This window comes from Astyanax mexicanus, chromosome 10 (genome assembly GCF_023375975.1).
Source record: "Astyanax mexicanus isolate ESR-SI-001 chromosome 10, AstMex3_surface, whole genome shotgun sequence".
NCBI lineage: Eukaryota > Metazoa > Chordata > Actinopteri > Characiformes > Acestrorhamphidae > Astyanax > Astyanax mexicanus.
Window position 1 is genome coordinate 2,106,217 of NC_064417.1, and position 15,971 is coordinate 2,122,187.

The following is a 15,971-nucleotide window of genomic DNA, read 5'->3' on the forward strand; positions in this document are numbered from 1 at the left end:
CACAGCATTAATAACATGCCATTAGAATAACACTTTTGAAGTCAATGGGTTGTCAGGTCTCTCGCAGTGCGGGAGCTTGCAGTGGTTGGATTGATCACCCTTGATTTTTGGACCATTATGCAAATTAGAGTAATTGGTGCAAACTCACTGAGACAGGTAGAGGTGACTTTGTTTGGTCTAGACTATTAGACTGGATCAATTCGGCCCGAGCCATAATATAGTAGGGATGAAAGTGGTGGCTATTTTCACCCATTAAGCAATAGAAGAAGAAAAATAAATTGGTGTTAAAGTGAAATCTGAACTGCAACAGTATATTACTGTATCTACTGTAACTGTAGATTAACCCGTAACTGATTAAAGCAGCAATCCCTATTTTTTTTCTTTTAAATTAAAAGCAGTAGTGTTCCTGATTTAGGAGGCATCATATAGTAAACATATTGATAAAAAAGCCCTGATGTGACCATCTAAGCAATGTTTAATGTATCCTTTCTAAAAACAGAGGGGTCTGGTAGGTTTGTTGCATCTGTACATTTGGACAGTATTTTATTACTTAATAACTAAATAAGCTAAATAATATACTCAAAAACTTCATACACAGATTGATTTATTGTACATTACCCTGCATTGAGAGTGATTTTTCATTTGCTAGGTGCAATTACACGTTCTCACCACAGGTGTCTCCAAATCTTCAAATCCTCAAACTTTATGAACTGTTGCTTTAAAGTAAAATCAGGTGTGAGCTGATTTCTGTAAATAAGATTGGAATCCCTGTTTTCATTGGCCAGGCCATGTTTGTTCCATCTTTACTGTACTATACTCTGTTTAGAACATTGTTCTAAATGTTGTTCTAAATGTCTGTTTCACCACTGTCTTCATTTTCTTCAGCACTCATTCTTTGAATTAGCAAACAAATCTTGCCCTTGCAACCCTTTTTTTCATATTTTTAATTATGGAAGCACCATATGCTGTTTGAACTGTAAACCCTGCAGGCTCAACTTCTCCTTTCTCCTTTCACATACAGTACTTGTAGTTCTGTGCCCTTTTTTTCAGGTAAATCTTTTCTTTTCTACCTTTCTTTTCCAAACACAGGGTATATACGCTCTCTAAAAGAACGGCACAGACTTGCAACAACACAAACTATTGAGAAACAACAGACTCTTCCTCACTGTTGGAGAGACAAACTTAAGGTTAAGAGCTACAGGCAAATTTCAAGCTCGGTGCAGGAGGACCAGTCCCAGGAGAAGGTTCTGTTCAAGTACTAAAAAGAACTGCTTTTGAGGCAGACAGAGAAGCACTGTCTGATTCGCTTCCAATGTGCCTCAGAGAATAAAGTTTTCTACGGTCAATCTTATCGCAAGATTCACTGTCCTACGCTGTGCTACGATCCTGCAACTCATCAGTAACTATTGCCTCATCAGCTCGTTTCTTCCATGACGGGCATCAAGCTCTGATTTGTATTAGTATGCTGGCGGGTCTCCCAGTGCAAAGTCGGGTCATTAGAGGAAAGTACCATCAATCACGGCCTGCTGCGGAAGGCGAGAACGGCATTGTGGGAGTTTCACACCCTTAATAATCAATAATGGAGAGTTAAAGACTAATACTTTGTGGATGAACCGTATGTACACACCTATACACATTGTATATCCCTTATCTCCTCACCTATAACCAGTACGCACAAGAAATGATAATTATCTATTGATTTTTTCCAAGATGTTCTATAAAAATCCCAAGATAAATTTAATTAACGGACTACCCGAAGCGTTATCGGTTTCTTAAACCATGACACATAAAGCACACAGCTTTCCGACACTCCCTGCCCCCTGTCCTCATCAATGCGTGGTCAGTCCACAATCCACGACATGTTTATTCAATTAATTCAGATTAAATTCAGCAGATACTATTTTACTTGCACAAGTAGTTATTTTGCTCTAAACTAAATTTTTATTTATTTAGACTAATAAGTTTATATAGTTTTCTTTGTGTGTCCTGACTGATTAAATACTGAAAGGAATAGGCTGCTCTGAGTGTCAGATTTTTAGTATCTACATGTATCCTAGAGGTGTGATTATTGATTATCAAGAAAAATTAATTAAATCCGCCTGATGCTGTTTTTCCATGTATTTTGCCAAAGTAATAATTAATAAGCCATGTAATGAACTATATATCATCAATATTATTATGCTTTCAACTCATAAACACTCTAGTCTAACCATTTTTGAAAAGATTAGATCTTAGGTGTAAATATATTTAAAGTCTATACATTCAAAAATACGTTAAAAAAAACAAACAAACAAACATGCGTTTGGTAAAATTTTATGCAAAACATGATCAGTTCCAGGAAAATCTAACAATTCTGCTTCCTTTTACATTTCAAATGATTATATTTTGAGCAGCCGTATGTCTTCTGGAGTAAAAGAGATCAGGGCATGTGTCTGTCTAATGTAATTACTGTGTTATAAGACCTGAAAGAGAAAAAAACACACTAAAACAGCCTAGGGTTCTAAGGGTTAATGAGCAAGCCGAGCCGGGGCAGACAGGGAGTGTCAGGGAGAACTTCCCTAAGGACACCAGGAAAAAGAAGAAGAAGAAGAAGAAAAAGTTATGATAGGAACCGAGATTGTAAAAAAAAGAAAAAGACAGGAGAAGCTTTCCTCCTCTAGGCAATATTGGATTGTGAAATTTGGATTCATTTCACGTATCGTTCACCTGGTTCAGGCGGACAGAAAGCCGGAGCAGAAGAAAAACGTGGACTGGCAAGGGATCAGCGCTAGGTCCATTTCCCCAGCTCGATTCTTCAAACGCCAATGTTAACAAAGTCATCTGACGGACTGCTGACTCAGACTCTTTTGAACTGACTTTATAGAATTCACTTTGTTTTTTGCTGACACTGGGCATCAAAACCCCCTTCAGTTTCCCTCTGAGGTCTGCAAACTATTTACATCTAATTGTTCTGCAGCATGTCACACCGCTTTCACCAGCTAAGTCAGTTGTCGGATTGCGTCTCAGATCTTTGCGGAGCGAGAACTCATTTGTACCTCAGAAGCTGCCCAGCGTGCAAGAACTTTCTCAGATTTTCCAAACTTCTCCAGCCCACGTACTAGCATATTCCCTATCATTAGGGATCTAACGAGACCCCTCAGGGTCCTAACCTTGCTTCGTGCCACTCAGAGACCAATTATATTTTCTGCTGTTCGTAATGCGAGATGACTGCTATCATGATTTCTTACAAATAGATACGAATTAATGCTGAAACTTCAAGCTACGTAAATTATATCTCTCCATCAGCAGACAGTGATGTAATAGTAATCCTTACTTTTAAAATTACAATTAATCAGACGCTCGGGGATAATACAGCAGTAATTCCTTGATATGATGAGAAACGTTGATGGGCTACACCCCAATCTGGTAGAGAGGAAAGGAAGAGGCAGAATTCATTCTGTTGTGAGTGACTGAGGGAAAAACCTACAAATTAAATTATTCTGATTGTAAGCGTCAGCTGAGGGATTGCTGCAGTGGTGGATGCAAAGGTACAAAAAAAGGAGCATGGAGGACTCGACTCGACTACATTTTTCATTAGCACAGTATCCACTTTATTAAACCAGTTTTCACAGTTTAAAAATTCTGCAAACTGCAGTTCCCTATTATTCATTGAGCATAGAGTGTCCATAAATGTCCATCTATCTATCCATCCATCCATCTATCTAGATTCAGAACCACAGTCAAATAATGGGGGTAGCACCAAGGAGGTGGTCATAATGTTATGCTTGATCAGAGTAAAAAAGGATGGCAACCAATTGTTATTTAAATGTTAAGACAAATAAGGTAAGACGTATATCAACATTGATTCATCTTTCAGAATAAAAAACATAGTTTACCATTAATTTAACTGATCCCTGCCATTGATTTAGCTGTGAATAAATGCTAAAATGTCGTGTAGGAAGAGAACTCTGGTTTTCACAGTATTACCAGTTCCATTTGCATCATTAAAACCTGCTCTCTAATCCTGAGCTGCAAGTTTAATCTCCTATTTCTGCTCCCTCTCTTTTTTCACCCGTTCTCTCTCTCTCTTTCCTCATCAATCAGTCTCTTGCACACTCACGTACACAATCTACACTGAATAAGCCACATTTTATATCAGCAGCATGATAAAAATACTGCATCCATTCAGGTTTTGCAGTAGATGGTAGACCTAGTCATTTTATTTAGTGTAAAGGACTAAATCTAACTAATTTAAAACAAATTTAACATCAGTACATTTAAACCTGATAAATTACATCCTACAGCAGTGCCATTATAGCACATTATAGCACTGGAATATAACTCAGGTCTGAAAGGGTTACATTAAAGGCAACATTATGCTTGTAATAACACACTGAATTTTTCACATTATAAGACGCACCTAAAATCCCTTAATTTTCCCCAAAGTGCTGCTTATAATTAAGTGCTCCTTATGTATGAATTTTTCCAGTCAGGTATTAAGGAGCAGTAAAGCCACTCCACTGAAGTACAGAGTTATACAGGAGTTTCAGTTTAGTAGCAGAAGCAGTATTAGCATTATTAGCATTAGCCATAACAACAATAAGTGCCAGCTCTTTGGTGAGTATATATTGGACTATATCACCTTGGCTTCTCAGGAACACTCAGGGTTCTTCAATGTAGCACTGTCAGGGTGCCATTAGCCGCTAACCACATATATCGCTAACAGTTAGCTGCTAATGATAATGCTGCTGCACCTAGTCTTAGTGGACATGTGGAAATCTTAGCTTTCTGATAAAATGAAGGGATTTACTCAGGAGAGAAATCTGTGTAAATTAACATTCGCGCTTGTTTGACTTGAAAGAAAATGTTTTTTTTTTTAAAGAATTACAGTTTTGTTTACTAAACTTAGCTTAGCTTTACAAGTCTCGCCACCTAGTGACGAGATCTGCTGAATTAGAAGTAAAACATGGCAACATCCCTATTCCTTACTAGTGTCGCATAATGTGCCTTATAATACAGTGCGGTTTATTGTGCGAAAAATACAGTATTAACAATTATAAAAACAACATATTGAATGTTTGTTTTGAGCCAGAATACCACTTAGGTATTTTTACACAACAGAGGTATCATTTATCTGTTAAAATCCCAAATGTTTTTGTATTTCATGTTACATCAGACTGCATCCTGACAGAATGAACACTTGCTTGAAAGCACTAAAGAGAAAAGTGTCTTGCGTTAATCCTTTCCTGTTACATTCAGTGATTCTTTTTTTTTTCTTTGCTTTTTTTGCTTCATGAATAGCAATGAGTCCCCTACTGACTTACAGTCTTCAGCAGGCAATGCCATCTGCCGTCAGCGCTGCGGCCGGGGTTGTAGAGCATGACTTTAATGGGCTTTAATCTTCAGAACAGCAGCCAACACCAAATGGCTTTAGCCCTGGCATCGGTCACTCGAGAGCGGCTGCACGCTGAGAGGCCACCGGGTCACTGAGGCCTGACGGAAAGTCAACATTTCATCTTCACAGATAGACGTATAAAAATACACTTTTACTCTTTACTTGTATTTAATGCTAAATTCCTCGTCTGAAACAGCCATGCCTACAGCTTCACTTCCTCATTCTGCTTCAATGCTCTCAGATAGCATTATGGGGTACCACTTTAAAATAAAACTACCTTTATAAAGGGTTTATAAATGTTTTTACAATTAGTTTATTAATGGTTACTAATTAGGTTGTAAATGCCTTACAAATCATTAATAATCAGTTATAACACATATGGACAGTAGAAAGGGCAACAATATAGATGACTGTGTAATATAGTTCACTATTTGGCAAACAACAGGTCATTGTTTCCCTTTCTACCTATGTGTTATAACTGATTATTAATGATTTTTAATGATGATTGTAAACCATTTATAAACCCTTTATAAAGGTATTCTTATTTTAAAGTGGTACCCATTATGGTAAAGATAAATTAAGGGTTAAGTTATAATATGGGTCACAAATAACAGTAATTATGACAGTAAGTTAAAATATATAGTTAAATTATTATGTAATGTTATGTAAATTATTTATTAATTTAGCCTAGTTTAGACATTATTAAACATTACTAAAATTACTATTTAAATGATTAAAAATAATAAAGAATTTAAACATTAGTTCAAAATTGGAATAATCGAATCTCTATTGAATCAAATAGCGTTATCCACCCTCTTATTTTAAGCTGGCACAAAATAAGAAGAGAATTGGGGATGTTTAGCAGTAATTAATGGGTTGTGCTTGCTCAGGATCATTTTTGTCATTTATTCTGCAATATAGCAAAATAACTAAAATTTAATTATCTCCTATTGTTTTCACAATTTACTTAACAAATATTTGTTTATATTTAATGAATTTCCCATAGTTACTATGTGTTGTGGGTTTAGGGAAGTAACAAAGTGTAAGTTAACAAATGATTATGATAAAAGAATAAGAAATCAATATTTGGTGGAACAACCCTGTTTTTTAATCACAGTTTTCAGCTTGCCATTATGTTCTCCTCCACCAGTCTTACACACTGCTTTTGGATAAATTCAAGCAGTTCAGTTTGGTGGTTTGATGGCTTGTGATCATCCATCTTCCTCTTGATTATATTTCAGAGGTTTTCGATTAGGTAAAATTTAAAGAAACTACTATTCATACTTTTTTTTTTTTTTTTTTTTACAAAATCACCAGTAAGAGGGGCTGCCTTTGTTTAAAAGCTCAGTCTTCCGTTCAAGCTTTCACCATTCGTTATTGCTTTATTTTATCATTATATATGTGGGTGTCTTCAGGTGAGAGAGACAGAGAAAGAGTGATAGAGAGTGAAAGAGTGAGAGAGAGAGAGAGAGAGAGAAAGAGAGATAAATTATGCTGAAAGTATCAGAAAAAATGCCCTGATAATCCTATTAAATTAGTGGCAAACATTTACTTTGAGACTCGCTGGGAAGAAAAGCCTCCGCAGGCGACTTCAAGAAAGCTTTTAGACAGAAATTGGCCATTAATCTTACCGCCACAGGGATGCCTAGTTAATGACTACTTTAAACAGAGCCAAATCTCACTCCTTCGTCCCTTGTTACCTGCTGCCTCCATCAATAACACAACAAAGAAGAGCCCACACACACACACCCACACACACACCCTTCCTGCGCTGCTGCTGCTGCTGTGTAAACTTCTCTCTTTCATGCAGAAAACAGACGTATTCAGTGCCGCACATAAATAAAGCGGATCTCAGTCAGTCAGGTACGTGTGGAACATGGAGGGGGTTATACATCACCTCCTACAAATAGTGACACAGAAAGTCCAGGCCAAGAGGAGCAGCCCACCGCTCTCAGCCATGCAGGACATGCTTTATGTTAAGATTAAGAGGTGGATAAAAACAGAATACACAGTTTAAACGAAAAAATACATCAAAGGAAAATCTATGTGACAAGATAACAGGAAAAAAGGCAATAAAACACCCAACACCTAACAACTAAGATGCACAGACTATAAAGACAAGTCTACAGCTTATAAATGCAAGATTTAGGCCCAATCTAAACCCATTTCTAATTTGTTCTCATACCACTCGTATTCGAGATTTAGTGTAATGCTTCCTCTTAGAATACATATATATATATATATATATATATATATATATATATACAGGGATTGGATGATAAGAATGAAACACCTGGTTTTAGAGCACAATAACTGATTGTGGTGACGGACAGTTCTGGTGGAAACAGGAGAGTTGAGGTGCACATTGAATTCTGCCGTGATTTGATCAGCCGTGGTTTTATGTTTTTTGCATACAATGGATACAATACATTTTTTAATGCTTGTTATAACGAAAATTGCCATAAAACATTGAAACTACACTTTAAACAATGGTAACTCAAGGATTCAAGGAGATTTTATTGTCATTCGCATCACATGTGGTACATGAGGTGGAACGAAATTGTGATCTCACGATCCAGTTTTACACCCAAAGAGCTGTTATTAATACATATATAGATAAAAAAAGAATACAATAAAAGAAATAGAATATACAAAATAGATAGATAAATATCCCAAAGAATAAAAAAAAATAAATACAGAGTAGAAGGTTCAGCAACATGAAGTCCAGAGTGCAAGTGTGCTATAGCAGCATGATAATGTGAATTAGAGCAGTGGAGATAAAGTGTCTCAACTGATATTTTTGTAATTTTTAACAAGAAACCTACTCAAATTTTAATTATCACCTATATTTTTCCCTTTTTTATTTGATGAATTTTCCATAGTTATCTTATTTTGTAGGTTATACATATATATATATATAGGTTTCTTGTTAAAAATTACAAAAATATCGGTTACCATTGTTTAAAGTGTAGTTTCAATGTTTTATGGCAATTTTCGTTACAGTGGCGTATACAACTCTATATGGTGTTGACTTATCCCTAAAGTGTTTTATTTCTCTTGTGATAGAGTTATTTTCACACTGTAAAACAATATGTTATCTAAGATGGGGTTGAATTAAACTCTGTATCTGACAATTTTACTGTGTAAGAGTGCATTTACACAGGCACTTTAACAAAGCCACGTTCACAAGACACTTCTGAACTGTATATTTATGCACGTTGCTGGTGTGTTGTGGGTGAGCTTGTGGGCGAAGATTGATGTGAGTGGGAAGTTCATTCAACATGAAGCTCGTAGGGGAAACAGCTGGTTGAACAGCCAGTGGAGAACTGGTTGTAAAACAGTGGGTGGCAGCTCTCTTCAGTGACAAACCGGCCATCAACCAGTAATCGCTGTAGAGCTGAATTATACAGCTCTGGATCTGAACTCAGAACTGCTACTTGGCAATGTTGGCTGACTTCACATGTGTCGGAGGAGGCGTGTGCTAGTCTTCTTAACCCTCCTGGCATTGGGGGTTATCACTAGTGATATGGGGAGATCCCTAATGAGTGGGTTGGGTTATTGGCCTTGTAAATTTGAGAGAAAATGGGATAAAAATGTGAAAAAAAGAAAAATAGTATGAACTATCATGCATTAATCTTGTAAAGGATGACCTCATTTGTCTCTCTATATAAATAAGCTTTGTATAGTGTTTTGGCCTTATTTCTTTTTATTGATTTTTTTTTTTTTTACCTGTGTAGAACTTAACTTGCTGAATAATGTAAAATAAGGCTTTTGCTAGGTGCTGGGAAGGCTGCCCGTGGATGTAAATAAAATAAATCAAGATTTTTACATACCTGTTTTTTTTTTGTAATGCAGGACTTATTTTTTTTAAAGTAGGACACAAGCTAAGATAAACTGGATATTTGGCTACATGCATAGATTTATGGTGTATTTCCTTTTATGTTCTCTCTCTCTCTCTCTCTCTCTCTCTCATACACACACACACACAGGCTTTGTCTCTGACAGTGTTGCATCCTCTATGATAGATGAGTTGGTGCAGCATCTGCTGGCATCCAGCATCTCCTCGCGAGTCAGCAGTGGGTTTGCAGCCAATTTCAGAGTCATTTATAACCTCCTGCAGATCAGAACCGCAGATCTTGTAAGTCATATCAGCTGATAAACATCACTAAGGATGACATCCAGCCGTATATCTAAACGTATGACACACTATCCAAGTAAGAGGTCCTTTCATGTGCCCTTACAATAAAAACCTGGTGGTGATATGATTGCAGATGGGTGAAGTGTAGCATTTCTGTGCTTCCCCTTGTGTAAAGGAAGTATACTTAAGAGCAATTAAAATTAAAAGTATGTTCAAATTAGGTAAAGAGTACTAAAACTAAATTGTCTATTTAAAGCTCCACTAGGTAGGATTGAGATATTGTGCTTGTGGGCTCCCCCTACAGTGTCTGTATGTTAGTTTGTAAAGAATGAATCAGTAGTCCTTGTAGAACTGTTAGAACTTAAGGTCGGAAAGCAGGTCGCAGTTCTCGCGAGCGTTGGTCGTGGCCGCCTCGGAAAACTTACAGAGTCTGGTTTGAGCTCAGAGGAGCTCCGGCACAGACACGAGAGCACCGCTATTCCTCCTATTACACCTCAATGCAGCGCTGCAGTGAGTTTCAAGCTGTAATTTTACTTCTTTAAAAAGATAAAAAATCAAGGAAATCCTACCTAGTGCTGCCTTAATGTACCTAATGGAAACACATTAAATCTACTTTCTCTGTATTTCCATAGAATTTATTTTCAAGCAATATGCTTTAAATGATACGTTCTGTTGATATAAAATATATGTAGTGGTCAAAGCATACAAAGTGTACTGCTCAAAGTGAAGTATATATATTTTTTCCAGTTTAATTAAGGTCTACACAATATGTGCCTCCATACTTGAAGTAGTACATTTACAGTATACCTTAAGTGTATAAAAAAAGATGTTTAAAAATAAAACATACTTAAATCTATTAAAAAAACGCACTCAAAAGCAAAATTTAATGCTTTTAAATGTAGCTTAATTACAATTGAAATATACTTGTATATTTGCCAAGTTGTTGCAAACTAGTATATTTAGAATATATTTGAGTATGTATTAATTTAAATGCTAAAAGTATGTACTTTTAAGGTAAGTATAATTTAAAAAAATATACTTAAACGCACTTTTCTTTTACAAGTGTTTAAAGAAGCTAAATTACCCATTCACCCTAAATTTAACGTTAAAGCAACATTATGTAGCATTTTTATATAATAATAATAAATAATAGCAAAATCAAACTGAGGCTCCCCTCTTGTGTATTAAGCAAAAAAGGAGCCATGCTATAGTTGCTACTTTGGGCTTGATACATTGCTTACTGCACTATGTAACTCTGGTGAAGCAGGCAACATTTTTACTATAACTACATAGTGTATAATTCTTTCAGTGATGATTAATCTGTACGTCTCAGCTTGTCCAGAAATGCATGTGCATGTGCATATTATCTGTAAAAAAAAATCCATGATAAGCATTACAAGAAATCCCATTTATATTTCACCCAGTGGCTTGTCTGACTGCAATTAAAATCTAAATAATAATAAAGTTATGTTTGGCTAAAAGTCCAATAATTAACAGTTAACCTTCTCGTTTAAGCACAATGACCTGTACAGCAAAACTCAGAAAATATTTTTTATAGAAAGAATGTGCAAAGTCACCCTCCCTGTTTGGTAGCATCATTCATTAACTAAATAGTGGAGAAAATTGGGTAATAAATAATGCATTGGCAATAGAATGGAAAAACAGAAAGCCGCTACTCATGAGTGTAAGGTCAGTATTCACAATAGGTGTAGAGTGTGGAGTGTAAAGCCCCCATTACTGGGTTGTGGAGTAATTGCATTTTCTGATGTGATTGAGCACATTAAATAACTTGACCTCGCTAATGCTCTTGTAGTTAAGTGTAATCAAATCCTCACAGCAGTGTCCCAACATCCAGTGCTAAGCCTTCCCAGAAGACTCTGGGGCTGTTCCTGTAGCACAGAGGGAATACACTCTCTGTTAATACCATTTATTTGGACGGAAACCCTGGATGAGCAGGTCTGAAAACCTTCTAACAGATCTGATTCTGACTAATTTAGTATCATTGCTCAGCAGTATTATGAAATTCAACCTCTACATTTAAATTACTTGATAGGAATTTGGCTCTTGTTTTATATAATAATAATAAATAATAGCAAAATCAAACTGAGGCTCCCCTCTTGTGTATTAAGCAAAGAGAGTATCCTTGCTATAGTTGCTACTTTGGGCTTCATATATTGCTAACTGCACTCTATAACTCTGGTGAAGCAGTCAACCTTTTTACGAGAACTACATAGTGTATAATTATTTCAGTGATGATTAGTCTGTACGTCTCAGCTTGTCCAGAAATGCATGTGCATGTGCATATTATCTGTAAAAAAAAATTCCATGATAAGCATTACAAGAACTCCCAATATTCATACATGAAACTTATCGCCTATGATTAGCTAACAGAGAGATGAACAACAGTTAGAAACGTTTTCAAAAAAAGACATATTTACAATAATAACGGTCTTTGCAATGTCATATGTTACTTTACATGTGTATAACCTGTGTAATAATGTCCTGCTAAGTGCAGTTCAGACACAGAGCCGCTGTCTGCCCCTCCTCCCTGTGTGTGTGTGTGTGTGTGTGTGCAGCGAGATGGGACGAGGGGCAGACAGTTCCCTGTCATATCAGAGCGATTTCAGCGCAAAATGTTATTTGCGTTTTGTCAGTGTTGGAAGAGCAAAAATAGGAAAGTACCGCAATGTAATCCTTTAATTTTAGCAGAGTAACTGTAATCTGATTACCATTTATTGAAGCAGTAACTGTAACGGATTACAGTTACTTATAATTTGTCATCTGATTACGTAACGCCGTTACATGTAATCCGTTACTTCCCAACACTGTTTACAGCCACCACAGCAACCAGTGAGCTATTAGCTGGGTCGGGTGCATCGCTTAAGGGCACCTCAGCTGTTGATGTCGGTCCCGGAGATCGAAGCATTGACCTTCCGGTCAGTAACCTTTAGGCCACAGCTGCCAGATATGTTGATGCATCAAGCAATTCTGCTCTCTAGAGAACAGCCAGCACTTCAGTTTCTGAATCAGATTCTATTTAGAGGTTCATGTTTGAGTAAAATAAACATTTTTGTTTTATTCTATAAACTACGAACAGCATTTCTCCCAAATTAAAAATAATAGTTTTGTCATTTAGAGCATTTATTATTTGCAGAAAATAAATAAAATGCAGAGCTTTCAGACCTCAAATAATGTAAAGAAAACAAGTTCATGTTCATAAAGTTTTAAGAGTTTAGAAATCAATATTTGGTGGAATAACCCTGGTTTATAATCACATGTTCTCCTCCACCAGTCTTACACACTGCTTTTAGATAACTTTATGCTGCTTTATTGCTGGTGCAAAAATTCAAGCAGTTCAGTTTGGTGGTTTGATGGCTTGTGATCATCCATCTTCCTTTGATTATATTCCAGAGGTTTTCAATTAAAAAAATTCAAAGAAACTCATAATTTTTAAGTGGTCAACTTTTTCTATTTTTTTCCATAGCTGTACGTGCAACAAAAATGTAAAAAAAAAATACTAAAATAAAATACTGTATAACTCAAAATAGTTAAATAATGTTTGGAAATATCCAGTTTTTACGTAAAACAGACTTATTTTTTATGAGTTTAAACACATTGTGTTGGGTTTACAGTGTGGGCTCCACACAGGAAGACATTTCAGGACCTTGGACAGTAGAGAAAATGCATTATTTTGCGTTGCCAGGAGGCACAGTAATAAAAGACAACTGAGGCATGAAATATAGTCTCACAAGACCTTTATTAAGAATAACCCAGTATGCTAATTCTGGGTAGGACCTGCTTTTGCTCTCCAAACAGCCTCAATTCTTTGTGGCTTGGATTCTGCAAGATGTTGGAAACATTCCTTTTTTATGTAGACATGATTGTTTAGTGCAATTCCCTTTTTCAGGGTCCAGAAAAAAAGGGGGGCCACAATTAGTTTGAACTCAAACAAATTAAGTCTGTTTTATGTAAAAATCTCATTCGTAAATTAATAATAATAATATTAAAAAATAATTTAGGCTAGGTTTGGACTAGGCTTGAAACCTTACATACTAGTTAGCTCCAACCAGTCCATTTCTATGCATATAACTGCCATTTGCTGATTGTCTTTTCTATATTTCACTATTCTGAATAAATGCTAGAAATTGTTTTGCTAAAAATCTCAGATTATCAGCAGTTCTATACTGTTAATGCTCCAATCAGCTCATTTGACACTAACAATCATGCCACACTCAAAATTCATGAGATGACATTTTTTTCTTCTCACATTCTGACAGTTGATACCTAAAGCCAATTTATCTCCATTATTTCCATGCACATAAGTAGCCAATAAGATTTTTCCAGTCTATTTTCCAGTCTATAATTAAGTTGTAAATCATCAACATTTAATAACGTTGTTATTAAAGACAAAGGGCTGATTAAAATGTGATAATAGCGGTGATTGTCTCTTTAGCAGTAAAGTTTATCTTTAGCTTGAAATGTTTTTAAACTTCTTCCTTCTCCATAGATGGAACTGCAGTTGACAGAACTGCTGAAAAGACCTGTTCTTCCCTCCTTCCCGCTTCTACCTTTCAATAAAAGAGAGATTGTTTTATGTACTGGTTCTCACCTGCCTGCCCGTGCATCTCCCAAACTCATAAATAAATTCATACCCAGGCTCTTGACTTTCACTGCTTTGTCAGCATGTTTGTTTTGCCCGAAATGACAGAATTCTCCACAGGCTTTTACTTTATTGTGGTTCTGGAGGAGCCCCACTTTCAGTTTAGTAAATCGTCACTGTCCAATAAAAAACAAGTTTATTCAAAACAGCAACTTTACTGGAGAGAGTTAAAATCTTTAATAAATAATTAATATATCACTGCACAAAACTAAATCTTAATCTTATCTAATTTCAAGGAAATAAATCTTGATTTTTTTCTATGATATGAATTTTTGTCTTACTAACCATTCCATAAAAGTAAGATTATTTTAGGAATATATATTTTTTTATCATTCTCACTTAGACTTTTTACCTTATTTTAAGTATGTGACAATTTAAACTAAAAATAATCACAAGTCAGTCAGTAATCAAGTTATTCTGATTCTTGTGTCCGAATTTAAGCAAAAAAAATAGATTTTTGCTAGATTTAATTCTTACTTCACTCATTTTTAAAGGTTATTTTAAGAAATATAAAAAAAAAACTACCACATTGGCAGATTATTATTATTTTCTTAAAATAAAGATATACAGTAGGTGCCAATTTACACAAAATGAATTTTGTGTAATTTTTTTGCAGTATAAAAATATTTTTATATGTTTAACAACAACAACAACAACAACAATAATAATAATAATAATAATAATAATAATAATAATAGTAATAATAATAATAATAATAATAATATGGTAAACTAAAAAGAATAGCTTAGAAATATCAGTATATGCAAAACAAAATGATGGTGTCCCCCAGGTCTCTGTTCTAAGATCTCTACAATTCACATTATACACGCTATATTAGTTTATTAAGCTTGAAACTTAATTTATTTGTACGAAGACTAATTTTCCACGTTATCAACCATGTAATAGCAAGACAAACATTACAGTAATGAGATTTTAACCTACATAAATGTAGTTAAAGAATTACATTAAAACACAGTTAAACAGAATTGCTTCCTTATAGAATATCTTTCTAATTATAATCCATGGCTGCCCATTGGCTGGGAACTATATTCAGTATAATAGGTCTCAGCTCAGCTGCTGAAGATCTCTCCTTCTTGCTGGAATGAGTTGTTAAAAGCTTGTCAGCAGCACGTTAAGATATAAATGTTATGTATATGGATACGGGAGCTGTAGGCTGATGGTGAATAAAGTGTGAGTTCTGCAGTGTCAGGCTGAGTCACGGTGAAGTGTTGCAGTGCGCTGAGGGGGCTCCCGGAGCTCGGCCGCCTCGTACATCATACTCGCTTCCATACATCACCTCTCCAGCCCCCATGCGTCTTCAGGGACACTTCAGAAATTCAGATCCACCGCAGCAAGCGCTCGTCCTCTCGTCCCCTTCTCACTAACAGCTACTGTCACAATCAGACCTGAGAGAAAAACCACAGCGTGAAAAGTGTGTGAAATGCTGAACATCAGTGAAGGATCAGTCATGTCATATCAGAGCTTCTTATTTTACAGGCTGAGGTCAGATTTACAAAAATGTACAGAAATTTATACAAATCTATGTAAATTTCCGTAAAATGTCCTAAAAACTCTAAAAACATCAGTTTTGAAAAAACTGTACCATGTATTGCTCCAAAAAGCACAAGCAACAAAAATCAATGTATTATGAGGTGGCTGCTGTAGTGTTGCTAGGTGGTTGCTTTGGTGTTGCTAGGTGGTTGCTGTGGTATTGTTAGGTGAATGTTATGGTGTTGGTAGACGGTTGCTGTAGTGTCACTAGGTGGTTGGTATGGTGTTGCTTGGTGATTGCTGTGGTG